This window comes from Lichenostomus cassidix, chromosome 9, assembly GCF_008360975.1.
Source record: "Lichenostomus cassidix isolate B80296 chromosome 9, HeHo_3.0, whole genome shotgun sequence".
NCBI classification, from domain to species: Eukaryota; Metazoa; Chordata; class Aves; order Passeriformes; family Meliphagidae; genus Lichenostomus; species Lichenostomus cassidix.
In genome coordinates this window covers 13,709,681-13,729,723 of record NC_139490.1, presented here as the reverse complement: position 1 = coordinate 13,729,723, position 20,043 = coordinate 13,709,681, and the positions used below count along the sequence as shown (strand labels likewise).

Sequence of the window (20,043 nt, the reverse complement as noted above, 5' to 3'; positions counted from 1 at the left end):
CCTCCTTCAGTCAGGCAAGCACAGGGGCTCAAAAGGGAATGGCAGTGCTGTGAAGGGGTTGAGAGAGGGTGAAAAGAGCATTTATATCTCATATCAGTCACAGGGCAAGACTTACTTGCTTCTGTCTGCTTAAACCCCTCTGACATTAAACACACCCATCTGGAGTTTGGTCATGGAAAATGGGGCTGTATTCCAGGAGAGTTGCAATCTGCTTATCTCTTGTTTGACTTCCTAATTTAGTTTTCTTTTTCATTGTGCTACAAAAGTTAATTGCTCTTTCACTGCTAGTTCTCTTGATTAATAATGCAGAAAAATCATACCATCATGTCTGGGGTATTGCATTTTCCTCCTGGAGGCAGCAGCAGTGTCACAAGCACAGGGCTGCACACTTGCAGTGGGAGCACCTGGGGAAAAGGGAAGCCAGCGAGCTGGGAATTTTTGCTTAAAAACAAATTGAATGAGTGAATAAAGAAAATCATTAAGGCTTCATCTATAAATACTCTCTAATTTAAATTCACATTGGCATGAAATTTTAAAGATTTATTTCCATAATTTGAAGTAAAAGGTATTTGTTTTAGGGGTGATTAATTCACACACTGCCTTATGGGTAAGAGAAAATTGCAGGATCAGGGTAGTATAAATTAATGATTGGAGTACATGTACTAAACGTGAGAAAAGATTTTAGTCAAGATTTTTTCTAGTTCCTTCTTCCTATTAGCATAGTGGTTGTAGAAATTCCTGATTCATTAACATTAAACAGCTACTGGTTTTATCACATATCATAAATAAAATTATCACCTCAGTTGTTTAAATAAATTACACCAGGAAAAGGATGGACAAGAATAAAGAAACAGAATTTATTACCTGTTTTTAGACTGGGAATCAGAACATCTTCAAGAAAAGAAAAATATTTTAAGGTATGATCATGCATATTAGGAAATATTACATATAACAGCTAAAGCTCAGGCACCAGAGTCCTTTGCCCTGGTGAAGGACTGTGGTCATACCCATCACCCTGTGAATCCTTCAGAGCAGCTCCACTGCTCCTGCTGGGCAGGAAGAGGTTCTTGTGTGAGTTATTAGAGGACAGCTGTCAGAGGCAGATGTCTGTGCAGGGGCAGAGCTGTGTGAGCTCAGGTTCTGTTTGTGAGGTGATCATTTTTGAGCATTTGGTGTGTGGGAAACCTCTTCTTCAGCCTTTCTTTGTGACATTCTGGCCTGTGTCTGGTTGTCTAATAAAGTTTTCTTTCTTTCCTTTGTTGTTAACAAATTGCCTGGTTTCCCTGCAAGGCTGTTAAGTTATTAGAATAGGAAGCACGTTGCAATGCTTTTTTTTTTTTTCCCCCTTAAAAGGGTTGGAATTTATGAGGATTGTGATATTTCAGATTCTAAAGACAATTGCAGCACCTTCACTGTCTGCTGTCCTTTGTCACTGCCTGGATCCAGCCCAGACCCAAGGCCTTGTTTCCATGGAGGCAATGCTTGTTATTAGAGATACTTCTTCTACAAACAGACTTGTGAATTCTCACGCCTTTGGTTCAAGCTTTATAGTTTCAAGCCTTATCTGGAGCTTTTATGTTCCATCTTCTTTGATCTTTTGCCAGAAGGCTTTATGTTGCAGACTAAGGTTATGATGTTTGCATGTTTTACTCCTCAGTTGCTCTGTGAACAGCAAACAAGAGATGAAAACCTCACATCAGAGCTCCTTCCTTCAGAGAGCAGCATTACAAGTCCTTGATCATGGACAAAGCATGGGGTTTTTTGATTACTCTTATTATTTACATGTTTTTTAAAGCATGAATAGCAATTGACAAATATTTTAAGTTACAGCTAGGCTCATCCCTTGCTCTCCCTCAAGACAAACCAGAAATTGTGGGAGGCTTGAGTTAGGAATATGTTTCTTTGTAAACCATTTTTTTTTCTTTTTTTTCTTCAGTAATGGTTTAACTTTTTTGCAGCTTGTCTAGAGTGAGTTTCTAGGCTAGAAGACATCAAATAATTGTACCCGTTTTACCTCTTTGAGTTGCCAGAATTGTATACATCAGTTTTGTTGCCAAAATCGTAGAATTCCAACAGATTTTTAGGTTTTGCCAGATGGGAACCCACCATTGCTAGTGATGAGCTGCTGCTGAGGCTGATTATCTCTCTGTGCTCATTTTAGCTTTCTTTCATTCACTGCTCTTCTCTGCACTGCAGAGACCTCACACTGTAGGTTTTTGTCCTCCACATGTGTTTTTATATCCTATTCAGGGCACCATTCTGTCTTTTCTGATAAAATAAACAGGTTGAACTCTTTAGGGTTACTGTAAAGGGTTCTTAATACCACAGAACCATCACTGTTGTTCCTTGCATACTCTTTTCTATAGTTGTACCAATCACAATCAAGTGAATCATGAAGAAAAGGTTTTTCAGATGAACATTCTTTTCTCTCTCAGATTTTCTGAACTTTTTCCTTATGGAGCCTCAATAAGTCTTTGATAACAACTTAAAAAAAATAATAGATATTTTTCTTTTAGAGTGCAATTTGATGGTGGAGGACTATCAATTTTTTAATTGAAAGAGAAAAATTTATTTCTAAAATTAGTAGCCATTTTGAAGTTGAAACTTAAAACTAATAAACATTTGGAAAAGCAAATTTAGCATGAAAATAATTATCAGAAAAAAGGCAAGGATTACAGGTGTGTTCAATTAGCCAATTAAGTAATTGGAAGCAACTCTTCTCTTTGTTCACTGTAGTTAATACACAAGAGTATAGAGACCTTGGATTTCAATGGGATAAGTTAGAATACAATGTGAAAACCTTCTAATAATAAGTAAAATTAAGTACTGGAATAAATTTCCAACAAAGATTGTGGAGTTTCTGTTACTGGAGGAATTTTTTTTTAGATTTGTCAAAAATGGTTAAGTACAGTTGGTCATGGTTTGGGTTTGGGGAATGAGGGAGCAGATGGCATTGAAGACAATTTTAGTGTTTCTTTCAAATTTTTTTTGACAATAGATATTTTTGCAGAATTCTGGGATCGCTTCAAAGTCAATGTCTTCCATTGAATTCACTGAGTGGGAAGTTGAAACTTGAAGCTATCCAACAATCTGGTGACCTGAAGTGACTCAAATGCTCTTATATCCCCAGAACATTCAAAGGTGGCAAATAGTGCAGGTGATTTTCTGTTTTCCTAAATCATCTGATGCTATTATGGGACAGATGGAGGGATCAGGTAGAGCACTAAGGTATCTGCCAGTCCTATTTTTTGAGTTCTAAGATTTTAAAATCTGATTCTGAGCAGTCTCATTCAAAATGTCTATATATACATAGGTCTTGTAAAGAATAAACTTCAGTAAGAAATGCTGTGAATGCAAAGGAATGCAAAGCCCTGGCATGTCTTTTTGTGTTTTTGCAAATTCCAGCTGTGTTATTAGGTGTTTGTCTTGCCACCTTATAGCTGTGTCTCTTCTGGACCTCAAATTCCTCTTACGCTCAGTGTAGAATAACATTTTCTGCCTAAGACCAGCAAAGCCAGATCCCTTTCCATTCAGTTGGCCTTAATTCCTTCAGGCTCTCTGTTGGCAGAAAATTGTTTTAATAAAAAAGCACCTCAAAGCCACCCAGTATCATTAGGGTGACCAAGAGGAGACTGATTAGGTTTTGGGCAGGGTAGGCAAGGAAAGCTTGCTGGCAAGAATAGGACCAAAGCTCCTGCTGTGAGCTTGATTCTCTGACAGACAGGTGTAGCAGAAAAGGTCTTTTTGGATCAGCTGTCTGAGAGTTGTGTGAATGCTTGGAATGAGGAGGAATTGTACAGGCCTTTCTTAAGTTCTGCTCTAGTGAATAATCACTGCCATGTTGCATTGACTTCTGACCCATTATGTTTTTCACTGTGAGCCTTTCTGGTTCTCTCAGAGCTTTTTTCACATAACTCTGAAAGCTTTTTTGTGCTTCAGTTTTCTTTAAAATCCAAAATTAGAGTGTAATTTGCCTGCTTCAAAGTAGCAAACCAAGAGCCTTTTAATAAAGTTACCTAATCTGTGCTGCATGCAAGTAGCATAATGGCAAAGGTGTGAAACTGAGCCTGCAGAGGGTTTGGGGGCTGAGTGTCTGAAACTGTAAAAGTGACACATACAGGGAGTGTCAGGTTTTGCTTTGAAAATAAAGCCTCAAGGTGATATAAGGATTACAGAAAATAGTGTCTGGGAAGTTCTTAGGATTCTTATAGGTTTGTATTTGCAAGTGAAAAGCAGAATTATTCTGGGTGTGTTTTCTGGATAGTAGCATATAACCAGGTAATTATTTACTCCATTCTAATATATAACTACTGATAGTCCTGTTGTTTGAGGAAGTTATCAATGTAGGTTCGTGTGAGGATACCCAGCTTCAGACAGCCTCTTATTATCGCATTTTGGAATGTACTTATACACTTCAGACTGAACAGAAGTCCATAGCAGGATTTCTAGAAGCCTCCAAACACATTCCCTGAGTAGCATTAGGTGAATTCAGGCTTGACTTTTAACCTTAGAAAAAGGGCCATTTGCAGATCAGTTGGGGCTCTAGAGCAAATTGTTCCTTGCTAGCTTGACCCTTGTGTTTGTCTTTGTAAATTATCTTTTACCTGTGATGTTTTTACCTGCTGTGAGCTAAAACATGTCATGTTTATCCTCAGTTTGAGTCTTATATGAAAATATTTTCCGTAACATCTAGATGAGTTAGGAACTTAGAAATAGATATTTATAATGACTTTGCTGCTAAATGCTATCTTGAAAACATTCAGGTGAGCATCCTTGGGAAACAGGATGCACATTACATTTATACTGATAACATATGCTGAGAAAATAGTCTCCAAATACTCTCTGATAGCATTTATTCAAATACGTTGTTATTGCTCCATATCATTGGTACAGATGAAGATAAGTGTATTTGCCAAGTGATCAAATGCATTCACAGGTTATTCTTCTGCTAGAAATATGACTTTGTGATCTTGTGGGAATAATCTGGACCCAAAGCCGAAGGAATGTATCTTTAAAGAAATGAGAAAGATAAAGTCTTGCATTCCACTGAAATTGTGCTACCTCTGAAAACTTCAGCCTGAATACGCTACCTATAATTTAATGTATTTATCAAAAAGTAAGAGTTCTGGTGGTTTAGACAATTTTTCATAGTCAGAATTGGTTTGGCACCATTGGTTTTTTGTTTTAATGTCTTTTTATTGGTCCAAGTAGTCTGCTGCTCTGAAGTAAACAAGGTTTCTTTCTTTCCTCATTTGCAAGGTTTGAATTAGATCCTGTGCTTTGCCTTTGTTCTTTAGCTAATGTTGTTGACTTGAAGATTCAATGGCCAGATCTAAACTTCTGAAAAATATTTTTCAAAACCAGTACATAACTATCACTTCCTTTCCCTTTCCTGCTGTCCTTTGCCTGTGAGATATTGCCTAGGCTGTTATTCCTATTGATCTTGACGGACAGATTGGCTACCCTTGCAAGCATTAAGGATTTGGGCCTGTGAAAAGGCAACAAATCATTTCAAGGTTAGCCTTTTCTCAATTTCCATTAAAACTGTTCAGTATTTAAAGAAATTCTGCAATCATTGATTGTCCTTTTGAGTGTCAAAACAGTTTATCCCATAAGCAAGAGCCACATTTTTTAGACAGTTTGCTTGTTGTGAAAGGCCAAATAATTCAAATATATCTTTCTGCTTCTATTTCTCTGCTTGCCAAAAAAATTATTGCTTTCATTTTGTTTTATCTTTTGTTTATGACAGAACAAGTGCACTATTCTGAAAAGAAAATGGACTAAGCGGTAGGTTCTGAGAGGTTGTCTCTGAGAACCTTCATACACACAGTGCACCATGGAGGGAAGAGGGGGAATGGATCTTGTATAAACATAATTACCAGGTATAGATTAAAATTTTAACTTTCTAACTATTTCCCCCTGTGGAATAATCCAGGATATCTGTTTATATTTAAAGAAAATATTTCAGAGCTATAGAAACAAGGATGTAGGTTAAATTTACATGGATCTTGTGGAAAAAAATAATTTAACATCTTCCTGAGACCTGAATAGGAGATGCAAATATCCTTTCAATGTTGTACTACCACAAGTCAGGAAACAATATCTTCTGACCTAGCTTTTCTCTCTTCAGAATTTGCAATATACTGATCTGAGAAAAAGGGGGAAGGAAAATATAACTGAATTTACAGGTAGTTTCTGTGAGGTTTTTTGCTTTACTACTCTCTAAGACAAATTTCAAACAACCAAATTCAAACTGGCAAAACAATTAACAATAAAGCTTGAGGAACCCCTTTCAGTCACACTGCTAATTCAACACTTACACCTTAATATCAGCTCACCCTTGATACTTTACAGGGATCTATAACTGAATCCAAAGTGCTCCTAGCTGTCAGAATTTCCTGGATATTATAGTAATTTACAGGATTGCTGGCCTCACGTGGAGCTCAAATTATTTCGACAAATGGTTGTGCGTAAAAACTTAATATATAATTTTTAAAAAGTTCTCAGCCATGTTGAGTGTAATAGCAGGGGTAACATTCTTCTGTGTTTTCAGTCTGATGGATGTTTTAAGATAATTGTGGATTTGCTATATCAGTTGCACTGACAACAGTCCTTTGAGCATCTCTAGGAACACTGAAAATTCATGTCTCTAGATTTAATGCTCCGATTGTTTGGAAAATCATTTACCCAAATGTTACATAGACTCAGCAAGGTGAAACAAATATTCACATGTTCATACTGGACTCCAAGAAAACCCTTTTCTTTTTTCAACTCCCTCCACCCTGCAGTGAACCAACCAAAAACCGTCAACAAAACAAACAACCAAAAAAAATCCCCAAAAACATCACCAAAAAACCAAATGAAATCAGGTAGGCTCAGGATCAGCAGGCAGTCTTTTTATCTGTTAAACAAGATATAGTCCTTGTTGGGTAATTGGAAAAAGAATTTCTGTAATGTAGAAAGAGAACACATTATTCCCAAAATTACCACTTACATGACTTAGGAATTGCTACTTGGTTCTAGATGTCCTTCTACAAAGAATTCAACAGAAAAGAAGTATGGGGGTATGGAAGGGTGGTTGTGACCTAGTATTTTAGAAATATTTTCAAGAGATGAAGACATTGAAAGGAGTGGGGTGGTAGGATTTGGAGAGAACTTCAGAAGCTCTTGAAAATAAGCTCTCCAGAGCTAGCAATGCAGCTTCACTGCTTTTGTAAAATGAGAAAGCTATCTAGGCTTTTTTTAAGAACTAAAGAATATTGGTGAAATTCAATGATAATGCTTTGAAAAGCTGTAACAACATTTTTAACTTTTAGTCCTGGGTAGACCTATAGACTGATTGTTATTGTGAGAACAGACCATTAAACTTGTTTGGTGTGACTTCTACAGAAATAACAGACAGCTTGAGTTTCAGTAAATGGTGCTTTTAGCCAAATAACATCTTTCAATTTCTGAACTTCTGTTAATTCTAAAAAATCTTACCAGGATTTAAAAAGCTGAACTGATGATGAATCTTATATAGGCGTGAGTAAGTTGTCCAGTATCAAAATTTCTTTGTTTAGGTAAATATGTTCAGAACTAGAATTTATTTTGCTCTTTCTCAAAATGTAAACTGTTTTACAATGCAAAATAATTATTGTAGCACTTTTGCTAAGGTCTAGGAGTTTCAACATCTTTTTAAACACAGACATGAGAGCTGAATGCCACAGCCCACCAAAAGCCTCATTGCCAGGCTGGTATAGAGGGAGCATTTCCCTGACCTCTAATCCATATTTCCACATTTACTTTTTGAGCTCCATGCAAACTGAAGTGCTTATATTGTGTAGTCTCACCTTTGCTCTAGTTCTAAAATCTTTTTAAATACCACAGATTTCTATGAGAAGGTTGTTTTTTTAACATCACCTCTGCTCTTTGTTTTCTGTGTTTTTGTACAGCTCTTTATCTGGAGAATTTACACTAACAACACTAATTACAGGTATTTACAGAATAGGTATCTTCTTGCTGCAACATTCTGTGGAGACAAGGGCTTGAACACAGTAATACATTTCACTGGACATCCACAATAAATAAACAAGAATAAAAAATTATAAAACTCTAGAGTTCTTGGGTCTTCAGCATAATGCAAATGATCATCGATAAAGATAGGGAAAGAAAATGAACACTGCAGGAACCAGGATGTTAAATGTGTTAGAAGTATTGTCTGAAATCTCTGATTCAATGTAGTCTCAAAATGTGTTGGATTTTTTATGCTAAAATGTGTTGAATTAGAACCTCTGGTTGTGTTTTATTTTGTTCCTTTGTTTTGCTTTGTTTCCTCTTACCAAGTTTCAGCTCCTGCCATTAGTTGTTAGTGAAGTGTCAGAGGAGAGTGTTCAAATTTAGATGATGTTTTCTTACCTCAGAGACCTCCTGGAGAGTATCTACATTCTGCACTACATGGTACACAGAGAAGGCACCTCATGGGGAAAAACAATTACAAACCACTGATCCTATAACTAAAACACAATATGCAAAGTTTTTAAAATGTAAATCATATCTAGTTTTAATAACCTGCAACTACCCTGAAAAGCTTTACCAAATGCATGAGCATGGTGGGGAGAGCAATGCTAAATCACAGATATTGGAGATATAAAAAACATCCTTGCTAATCTCTTGCAAGTGCAAGATAGGTTTCTGTTGCCTATTTTTTGACAAGTAGCAAGCATCAGCTATCAGTGAAATGGTTCTGGTTCCTTCAAAGAGGGACTGTTCCCTGAAAGCTCTGTGTTATTGACTTCCAGGATGACATGAAGCACATGTTTTGATGTTGTACTGGAATGACAGCAAAATCTGATTGACACAGATCTCAGAAGAGGGCTTAAAATGGATGTCTCTTGGGAAACGTCTGGTTTCTAAATAGTGTGTTCACTACTATGGCCTATCCTTCATAGCAGAGTAAGGATATATTATGTTCACTTGCTCTTAAGAAAGAGGTGTGGATAGCTGTGCAGCTCTTTGACTGACCATTACTGAAAGGAGGAATATTTCCCTTGAAATAAAATTGGGTTAGGACTGTAGGAAGAGCCATTTCATCACTAAGGGCTTGCATTGATTCAGTAAACATTAAAACTCTTGCTGTCCTACCCCACTTGGGTGCTGTAAAGATGTTTCTAGGCTACTTCTGCTTTTTATAAGATTAAAAATTATATTGGTCAATATACATTATATTCAAAAACTATCCTATTTACATTTTGTTTGTGTGAAAAGAAGTGCTTTTATATCACAAAATACATATGAAAACAAATTTATCTTTTCCCCTAAAGGAACATATTTGACAAAACTTAGAAATGGTTTTATTTTCAACAGAAATATGCATATGATGTGTATTTAACTCATTCTAAAATAGAAGTTCTGTTTACATTGAATCAATTGTTAGAAGTTTAAGTCTACTTAGGAAATAGCAGTGAAATTGGAACATGCTTAGCTGGAAGAGAGAAACTCTTGGAGGCAGCTGAGATTGCTGTGAGGCAGCTCACAGTTCTGAATGACTATTCACAGGCTCACTGGGTCAGATGCACTTTTTGCCATGCTGTGGAAGTGGAATACTCAGAAACTACTTCAATGTCACAGTTTCCTTCGAAAACACCACTTATGCTCAAACACCTGCTCTGATGCTCCTTCTCTAGAGCCTCTAATTTATGGCATAAAATATCATTATTTTTAACAGAGCAGAGAGATTTCTTACATTAGCCCTTAGATTTTTTTTTTTTAATATCATATTGAGCATGTATAGCAGAATGCGTACCTTCAAGCATTTCCATTTTATCTCCTAATTTTTCCCATTTGTAGAGCATGAGAGTCCAATTTAACATCAAATTTCTCTTCCATGGGTTTAATAGCACTTAGTTTGGTACTTATGGAAATTTCATAGGTAGAACCAATCTCTCAGCTTCCCCAGGGTGGAAATTACAGGGTGTGGGAGAGAATATGGAGCTACTGAGGGAGAACTCCCTCGAGTGATCTCCCTATCTTCCTCTCCAAAGCATATTAACAATAATTTCTGAAGTGTCGCAGCTATATTTGGAGAGGGTTTTTTTTTTTTTCCTGAAAAATAAAAGAAGATAAAATCTTTTTTGAAGTCTCCTAAGCTAAAAGCTTTGCCTTCCAAAATGGTACTGCTGGATGTGTCAGCTGTGCTTGCGATTATGAGCAACTCCAGCGAAGTTAATAAGATGCCACTATGTCCACTAGTGCTCACAGCAGTGGAGTTCAAATTACAAAATTACACTACTGAAAAAGAATGGCCCTTTTCCACAGCTGTGAAATTATTAACTCTCAGAAAATGGCAGAATACTTTTTTTTCATTATTTTCCATCTTTTAAATTAATACCATCACTGCTGGTTAAACTCAAGGTCACATGAATTCTATTCTACAGAAAATGGTTTCAGACTCTATGCTTGCCGGTTTCTGTGGCAACATAATTCATATGAGGAAAAGCTCAATTTTATTGTGAAAATGATGCTTTTAGCACCACAACCCTTGACAGTTGGTTTTGAAATTAACTTTTATCCTTTTTTCTACAGTGCAGTATGGTGCAGGGTTTTATCCTCTAAGAAAACATAATCATTTGAGAAACGTTACTAATAAAACATTTGGGTTGATGGCTTATCACCACTTGTAAAACACTGGCTGTCTGTTCATCAGCTGTCATTTCCTGCAACCTTGATAAGATAGTGGGGGCAGTGTTCTCTGCTGAGCTTTAGTGCTTTTGAAATGGGCTGGATGTTGTTCACAAGTACAAAACCTAAAACAAACAACCCCCTCCCCCAGCTCTCGTACATCCATATGCAGATAGATATGTATATCTTGCAACACTAGGCGATATTTATGTTTGTTTCATTTTGGAGCTATATGGGTGATACCAGTCACAGACAAAATGGAACTGCAGTTCCTCGTGCACTTTCTCTTTAATTTCATGGGGCAAGTGAAATTAATTTCCCAGTGGTCACTCTGGGAAAAAGAAAGGTTTCTATTCCCTGTACGTGGGACAAGTTCTTCCCATGCAGGTTTTGATGGATGTTTCCAAATGTGTCCCTTGCTGACGGTAGGCGAGTGAGAGTTAACTCATGCATAGGGGTTTTCTTGAAGGTTATGGTAAAATTCTGTAGAAATGGCTATTTGTTCTCTACTTCAAAGAAAACGTGGCATTGTTGTATTTGCACGTATTGTACACAACCATAATTTTGTTCAGTCAGGACAGTATCCATCCCTGTCTCTGCACAGTTAATTTTTTGGGCAGTTACTGCCTGATATCTCTGAAATCTGTGAATTTCTCCTACACCTCCCTGAACTACACCTAATATACTGACTTGCCAGTCTCTCTGATCCATTCAGTTCTCCTAATGCTGACTCTACTGAGGAGGGCTATGCTGGAAAAATAAATAACATGAATTGGTTCTTTTTCCATTAACTGGTTTTCTTATATTAATGTGCAGTGGGAAAGCGTGAGCCATGTTTCTAAATGAGTGAGATTGTCTATAAAAGTAAAGGATTTATACTCCTCCCTCTCAGACATATCCTGGTCACTCTTTCATTGGACTTGTCCCATTGAAGGACGTGGCTAAGACTCTTCTAATCTGGATGGAACAGGATTAGTCTAAAATCCTTTGTGGTTAAGATCCATATCTCAGTTGCAATCAATCAGAACTGAGATTTCTTGACTGGATGTTTGATGCAAACTATACAATCACCCTTAGACAAAGCACAATTGGAATTCTGAACTAGCTGTCTGCCTCTTGTATCAGGATGAAGTACGAGGAAGCAGCTGTGAGAAACTGATAATGAGATGCACTGATAGAGCTGTGGGATTACTCTTACACACCTCACATCTATACAAAGCACGGTGGAAGTTGAGTTATTATTATGCTAAATTACTGAAGAATTTTTATATAATTATTTATTCAGACCTGTCTAATACAATTTAAATGGTATGAAGTAGGCCCATAGATATCTGCTCTTCATGTGGCCGTCCAGTGGAAACACAGCCTCTTGCCACAATCAGCATTTCCCAGTTTCATGATGTCTTCCAAGGCAGCCCACAGGACTGTGCTTTCCCCACTTGCAGTCTGATGCTGAAGTCACTACAGAAAGAGGATGAGATCAACAATTTCTCATCCAGATTTGCCATTGCTTTGGTCTGTTTCACTAGATCAATGGAGAAAAAGAGGCAGGTGTTCAAAATAGGTATTACTCTGTCTAACTTCAAGCACCTAATTTAGACTTAAATCTGATTTAAATCTAATTGAAATTGATGGGATTGTTCATGTGCTCAAATACACAATGCAGCATTAAGGTCTATGTAAATGGGACTCAAGCCAATATTCTTAAGGTTCAAGGTTTCTAAGCATCTCTTTAGTGATATAAAGATTCTAATTACTGGTACACTGAGGTTCTGCAGAAAACTTTTCAAAAAATCTTCTGAACAATGTTGCACAGAAGAAATCAAGCCAGAAAATGACTGTAACAATATCCTTGTATTCTGCTAAGCTGGTGGTACAGCAGCACAAGCCCTATTGATGTTTGCTATTGATCAGACTGTTTGTAGACAGCTCTTCCTATTTTTTCTCTCTCCATTTCTTCCTTACTCCTGTGAAATATTAATAGTGATCTCCTTCACTACAGCAAAACACAGAAACAAAGTGTAAATTGTAAGTGTAAATTTTTTTAACGTGACATTACTGAAGAACCAGATTAGTTTAAGGAATGCATAATTCATTGTCTGGGTGATGGCCATGTTGGTGGATACTGACAAAATTCTATTAATCTTTTCTAGCTAATTGGGGTTTCTATGCCCTTTTCAAGAAAGAATATCCTATTCATAAATCTAGTGCATCCAGGACTTATGTTGCATTGCTTTTATTATTATTGTATCACTGTTTCAGTAGTTCAGTTTTAGAACTGCAGACATAACTGTCCAGGAGATTTACAACCTGCTGTTATGGCAGCATTTTATAGCTCAGGCTGCACTACAGATCCTTTAAAGACTTAACACTTATCCTGTGACTTCAGCTTAAAAATACAATTTGCTTCTTTCGCTTGGAAAGAGCTGTTGGTGCCATGAAATACTGAAATAATGTGTTGCCCACAAAACCTTTTTAATCATTTTGGATACTATTCTGAATTTCCAACAATAATGATTTGATGCGAAACTAAAAGTTCATTATCAAAATGCACTTCTCCCCTCCAGGCACATCTTTCCTTCCTGGCTCATAGCACCACTGTCCCTTTCCATATTCTACATCCCAGAACCTGAGAGCAGTAGTTGAAAAGCTAAACAAGAAAAACCAAAACTCCTCTTTGTCAGTGGTCATCTATCACTTCCTTCCTTCCTTCCTTCCTTCCTTCCTTCCTTCCTTCCTTCCTTCCTTCCTTCCTTCCTTCCTTCCTTCCTTCCTTCCTTCCTTCCTTCCTTCCTTCCTTCCTTCCTTCCTTCCTTCCTTCCTTCCTTCCTTCCTTCCTTCCTTCCTTCCTTCCTTCCTTCCTTCCTTCCTTCCTTCCTTCCTTCCTTCCTTCCTTCCTTCCTTCCTTCCTTCCTTCCTTCTTCCTTCCTTCCTTCCTTCCTTCCTTCCTTCCTTCCTTCCTTCCTTCCTTCCTTCCTTCCCTCCTTCCCTCCCTCCCTCCCTCCCTCCCTTTTCTCTGCCTCCCTCACTCCTTCCCAAAATTCATCCATACCCATTTTCTCATTACTGTTACTAATCTCAAAAATCTGATATCCCCTCTCAAAAAGGAAATATCCACGTGGTTTATCCCTTGTACCTTGAAAAATATTTACTGCTCAGTGCTCTCCTTGATATGCCGTTCACCTGCTGGTTTTCCTGATGCAATCTCTCTTTGATAAATCTCTCACTGAATAGGTTCAACATCTCATTAGTGAATGAGATGGGGTGTGGGGGAGTACGTGTGCAGTTGAGTTCTGTGAAGAGCAAGGAAGGGAAAAAAAGGTAAAATATGCACCTCTTAATGTTTCTGTAAACTGCTATTTTTACTACTCGTTTGTGTGTGTAGTGAAGGTATACACGTATATAAAATGAGTGAGAATTGCAATTATAGTGCAAAAAGTAGTTGTTAAGAAAGAGAACATTTTGTCACTCTCAGGGAAATTAATGAGGCCTGGCTTCCTATGGATTTATGTCCTTTGTGTCCTAAATCCTCTCTTCTGACTGCTTTACTCCCAGTTCCTTCCCAAGTCTCCTGTGAGGATCACACTGGCAGGAAATAGCACTTTCTGCAGTTAACATGCAGCTGCCAATGAGAAGTGTCTGATGGCTGAATCCTGTCTCTCCCTCTGTTAGAGCACTAATTTGTTTCTTTCCTGTACAGCTGCTGATTTCCAGAATGTCTGCAAGAGTTTCAGACTTCTATCTATCTTTCAAATTTGTCCTCAGATGGCCACTATTTACTGTGGGAAAGGAAATTTAGCAGACGTGCAGCAGTTTAAAATATGTCTTGCTCCTTAATTTCCAAACTAAAAGTGAGATCACATTAAAATATACAGTTTGTGAGGAATAAAGTAATTTGGGAGCATCAGTTATTATTTAAAATCTTTTACTCATGCTGTATTAATCACTGAGCCTATTGAATAAGTAAAGTGTTAGTAAAAGACATAAGATAATAAGAATTGGAACAAACATGTATTATTTTATTAACATTTCTGAGCATCAAATACAAAGCAACTCTCACTGACTGTCCTGCAGAATAGAATTACCAGATTTCACAGACACTAAACACACACTTTAGGGAGGTCAACGCCCTGCCCTCATCAATACTGTGCCAGTGAAGGCAAGAAACTGGTGAGGACAGGAACAAAAGGACATAAACCAGGAGCCCTCAGTCCAGAGGGAGAGCTACAATACACTGCCAAAAGATGACCAGAGGATTGTAACTCCAACTGGACTATAAAAGTCTTGAACTCAATAGAGGTGCAGTTCTTATGGCACATCATGGCTTTCCATATCTTCCATCATGCCGAACATTACTGAATTCCAGAAATGATAATTTTCTGTCTCCATTTTAGAGGAGCTAAGAACTCCATCACTCTCCCTATTCCCTTTTTCCTGGTTTTAGTCTTTCATTCTCTTCCCATTCTCTTTAGTTTATCATTCAATCTCCACTCTCTATACACATGGCAGTTAACCCCACTTCCAACAGACCAGATAAGCCAAGCTTCTCCATATCTGAAATTCTGTACACCTGTATCAGACTAATATTTTTCTTTAATAAAAATTTGAAAAATTAAAGCCAAGTATTTTTAAATACCCCAGCTTTAAATAATGTGGAATCATGCAATTAAGAATTGCATAACAATCACTCCAAAATATGTACCTCAGTGGCGACAGAATGTCACCTCTCAGTTAAATCAGTAAATGTGATGGTCAGTGTGTGTGCCAAGTAGCTGGTTGATAGAATATAAATATTGTATAACAAAATATTGCACTTTAAAGAGCCCAGGCAGACAGAATGGAGAAATGGAACTCCTAAGGAAGCATAAAGGTTCACTAGATGAGTGTTTGCCTCTATTTGCTATTTCAAATAAATAACATTAAAATATGAGCCCTGAATCCACATAAAAATAGCCTTGAAATGGTAAAAGGATTTTGCAATATTAATGGATTAGAAATAATTCATCACTCTAGCATATTTCTGAGTGCTGTGTCAATTTATTTAAACTGTTTTGGTGCCTAAGGTTCTCTAAATCATGGTAACTATTGTAACTTATTTTGATGATGGCTTTGACTAACATTAAATAAAGGCAAGGGATTTCAAGGTATTTACTAGATTGTTCATAGTTAAACACAGCTATAAATATAAAAATATAAAGAGTGAAAAGGACAGGAAAAGGATAAAATGCTCTGGAGATCTTTAGAAGAGTGGAGACAAGTGCATTTGAAGGCCTAGACCCTTGTGATATTGGTCCACAATGACCTCTTTGAAGAAATGATCAGAAAATTAATTTTAAGCATAATTTACTGAGTTGGAAAAAGCTCAATATCCGCATTCTGAAAGTAACTTTATAAACCTGAATTTAAAGTGTGCACATCTGCTCAGCAAAGCAGGGGAGAGGACAAAGCTCAAGGAAAGGGGACAAAAAGTTTGCATGCAGGAAAGAAAAAAATTGTCTGCAGAGTTTTACCTGAGGTTTGTTTTGAGGGCTTTTTTGTTTTTTTTTTTTTTCCTTAATAATTTCCTCTCTGGTATAAATGTCCCTTTTTATTTAGTTAATTGAAAGAACTATACCAGTGTTGTGTACTCAGATACTCTGCTGGAATCAGCAATAGCTTGCATGAGGAAAGATGTGGCACAAGTTGTAGTTATTTAACTGATTCTCTACAACGGAAGCAGAAGACACTTGTAAATACTTCAGCTGAAACACATTATCAGATGTGTGTTTCCTTTGAAAAGGCCTCATTGCAGGAGCAGTTTCTAGAAACTTCATTAATATTTAATAAAGATTTTAACTCAGGGACAAGAAGGGAAGATGCTGAGACACTGTGGGTACCTTATTGTATCATATTTAGTGGTGGATTAATGTTCTGCCTGAGGTTGGTAACTGATGAATCTGCTGTAATTAATAATAAAGATGGAAGGAAGATATTTCTGAGAGTGGAGAGTGAAAGGTGTGTGTGACTTTCAAGCTGTTCATGCAAACATGACATTTGGATCTTTATGCTGATGTCAGAATTGTTTGGCTCAGAAGACACAGAAGGTCAGAGATTCAGAGCAGCTGTGTTTCCAAGGCAGGTCACTTCTATTCTTTGAAGAGGCCTTCCAAAATGCAGACTCCTCACCCTTGCATTTCTACCTGTTTGGCCCATCTTAGTAGTGATACTTTTCAATTTCACTGTACCTGGAATGTCAGCCTTTAGGAATTTTAAACTTTTCTGAACCCACGAATTCAGATTTGTATTGCAAGCAGGAGACTGTTGCCAGATTCTGCTGTTCATTAGTTACTGCCAGAGGCAGGCTCATTTCTCAGCATCCTGCTGCATGAACAATCTGTCAGAGATTAGCTGTCCCCCTCCTGATGTTCCCTTCAGCAATCACTGGACAGTTGGCAACACCTCCTCACATGCACCTCTCTGCTCTTTGCTTATCATCATTGCAGAAGAAAGTTCATAATTTTGTCCATGAATATCTTGAAAGAGGAGAACTTTTAAAACATCCTCTGTGTCAGGTCCTAAAACCCATAGGGAACTCAATAGAAATGGAAAAAGCCCCAAACACGACAGCTGTAGCTTGATCCAGGGTGTCAGATCACAAAGGAGCATTGGCTGTAATATCTCAGCCAGCTTCCTGCTCTCTTGTTCACCTCTTCATTCCCAGAAGGCCAAAGAGCCTGTTGGTGTTCCCAGGCTACAGAGAAGTTCCACCCTGGTCGAGTATATGGGATTATATGGCATATTTTGCCTTTTAGGCCATAGAGTTATGGTATCCCAACATTTAGTACTTCTGTCCTTCACTTCCACACCTCTGTATTAGAATGATAATGTGTCCTCAGTCCTTTACCAAATCTGCAATGTGAAGTTTAGGTATTGAAACTCCCTTTTCCCAGCATTTGCTTTCAATTCTTCTGAGTCTCCTATTTTTCAGTTTGGTATCTTAGCCAGTCTCCTGCATAAGCCAAATCTCCATGACCCCAGTTACATCATACTTCTTTTTAACTACCCCGTGTTGTATCTAAAAGAAACCCTGCTAATTTGTTCCTTCTGCTGCTTCTATTTTTGTAGGAAGAATTGACTTGCACAGGACTCATGTTTTCTCCTCTGCTCTCCTCACCATTTCTCCAACTCAGTTGCTCCCTGCTGCTGGGAAATTCTGCTTGTTAGTTGCTGTTTTAGTTTTATCCAGGATTGCTTTTGCCCAAGATTTAACTCCTGACAATCTCTACATCCCATAAGAAAAAAAAAGAGTATTCCCTATGAGTTTTGCTTTGCTCTTTTTTTTTAAAGGAAAAAATAATCACTTTCTGAAATGTTGACTATGCATTTCAGTTAAAGTATACACATCTTGGCCAAACACATATGCTTATGGTTTCTTCCATTATTCTTGGTTATTTTTCTCTTCATTTTCCCTCTGTGATAATTTGTCTTTTCTTCATATTATTTGAGAGAGCTGTTGCTTGCATTTTCTTGAAATGAAATTAGCCATAACCCAGAAAATTCTTCAAACGCTGCTGCCAAGGAATTGAAAAGCACTTAAGTGACTTAGAAAAGAAAGAGCTGTTTCCACTACCCAGCAGTATGTGTGATGTTCCCAGATGGAAGTTGACATCCTCCTCTGCCAGTGCAGTGTGCAAGGATACCAACGTAGCTCTGGCAAGTCAAATAGCAGCATGTTATTGGTGTTCATCTCCTATATCATGTGAGCAGTTCTGAACAGATTTTCATATCTAACTACAAAGCAGGATGTGAAATTTAAACTGTCTGACAAATACCAAAATGGTTAACAGTGCTGCACTAAGACGCATTCAACTTCAGTAACATGAATCTTTTGTCAGAAACAGGGATGCATAACAGGCACCACATTGGAATATGTCTGTGGCTGATCCATATTTGCTGGCTTCTAAGTGATATCAGTGAGCTTGGATTGTCTCTGGGAAATATTATAATTCAAAAGTGTTTATTATCCCTACACCATCATCTCCCTTCATAGCTTGGGAGGAAATGCAACAGCAACAGAGATTGCTGAAATGTCATTTTGAAATGTGCACTTTGGTGTTTGAATTCCAGTCGCACAGATTTTCCCAAAGCTGTCAGTACCCCTCTGTGTGATCTGTGCATTGCACAAACAGATGCTGAGAGTGATCATTAAAAACTTTGTAACTGATACAAGCAAGAATAACTGGTGACTCCTGATTTACAGCATTAAGTTTTCTATGCTGTTTCTGTCTTTCCTTCCTCATTTCAGGATGCTCATACGATAAAGTGCACATTAGGTGTCACAGGGAAGAGCTGGATCCCCAGCAGCTTCAAAACCTTCAGCTGCTGCTCCTCAGAGGTGATCTCAGCACTTGTACAACACCTCTCTCCTGTCCCACAGTGCTCAGCTGGCCCTCCTGAGCCTCTGGGGTAGAGACTTGCAAGACTAAGACACAGCAAACAGGATTAGTGCAGGAAGGAGCGTTGAGATCAGAGCAGCGTCAGAGTTTCACAAATACACATTGTGGATAATATAGGAGCTTTATTTCCTGGCACTTGGTAGAATGCAATTCCAAACCTGTGCTGTTTGAGGAGATAGGTGTGAGAGAGACACACAGAGAAAGCCTGAGAGAATGCCAGTGGGTTAATTTTTTTTTTTTTGGTCTGTAATCTGTGACTTCAAGGGCGAGGGTTTTGCTTATCTTTAAATTGGTACTGGGATTCTTCTGGGTAAGGAAAAAACGGTATTCAAATTAACCAAACAAAATAGAGAAAATGTTATCTTAGAGTACAAGGTCTGAAAAAAAAGAAAAAAAAAAGAAAAAAAAAAAAAGAAAGTGGGCTGAAGGAGACAATTTGTGTGCTAAATGACATTCTCCAGGCATTTCAGGCTACCTGTCTGGGTCCTGCAAGATCTCTTTGAAATGCTGCCATGGTAACTATCATGGCTTCAGAGGGTGCAGCCTGGGCAAGGTGTTGAGCACACCTGGAAATTCCTTCAGCGGAGATACTTGTCCATATGGTGTCATTTGCGCTGAATTTTGCTGCAGAGGGAGGCACTTGATGGAACACACTGCTTTGATGTGTGGAATACCTTGCTGCTGTGGCTTGGCAGGTAGTCTAAGGAAATGGCTTTATTTTTTTTTCTGGAAATATTTGTTTTCATTGGGCTCTACAGAGAAAGCAATTGTGCACTATGGTGGCCAACATCTGGCCTCCCACTGCTGAAGGTTTTCCACTCTAGCAGACAGTAAATGCCCCCTGAACATATTCCATGCACCCTTCTGTGTTCCCTGACCCTCTGTGCTGCACGTAGCCACCATCACAGGAGACGGGACTATTCCAGAAGTGTTTTCCACTGGGACATGT

The 20,043-nt window shown here is 38.0% G+C and overlaps 1 long non-coding RNA gene across 1 annotated transcript in view; it reads left to right on the top strand.

The window, feature by feature from the left end:
• The window catches only part of LOC146433315 (uncharacterized), a 118,155-nt gene extending 110,193 nt beyond the window's left edge, over positions 1 to 7,962 (top strand). Inside the window, exons 3-4 of the long non-coding RNA XR_014853937.1 lie at positions 5,750 to 5,882; positions 7,935 to 7,962. This is a non-coding gene — a long non-coding RNA (uncharacterized LOC146433315). The remainder of the gene's footprint in view (positions 1 to 5,749; positions 5,883 to 7,934) is intronic.
• The last annotated feature ends 12,081 nt before the right edge of the window (positions 7,963 to 20,043 follow it).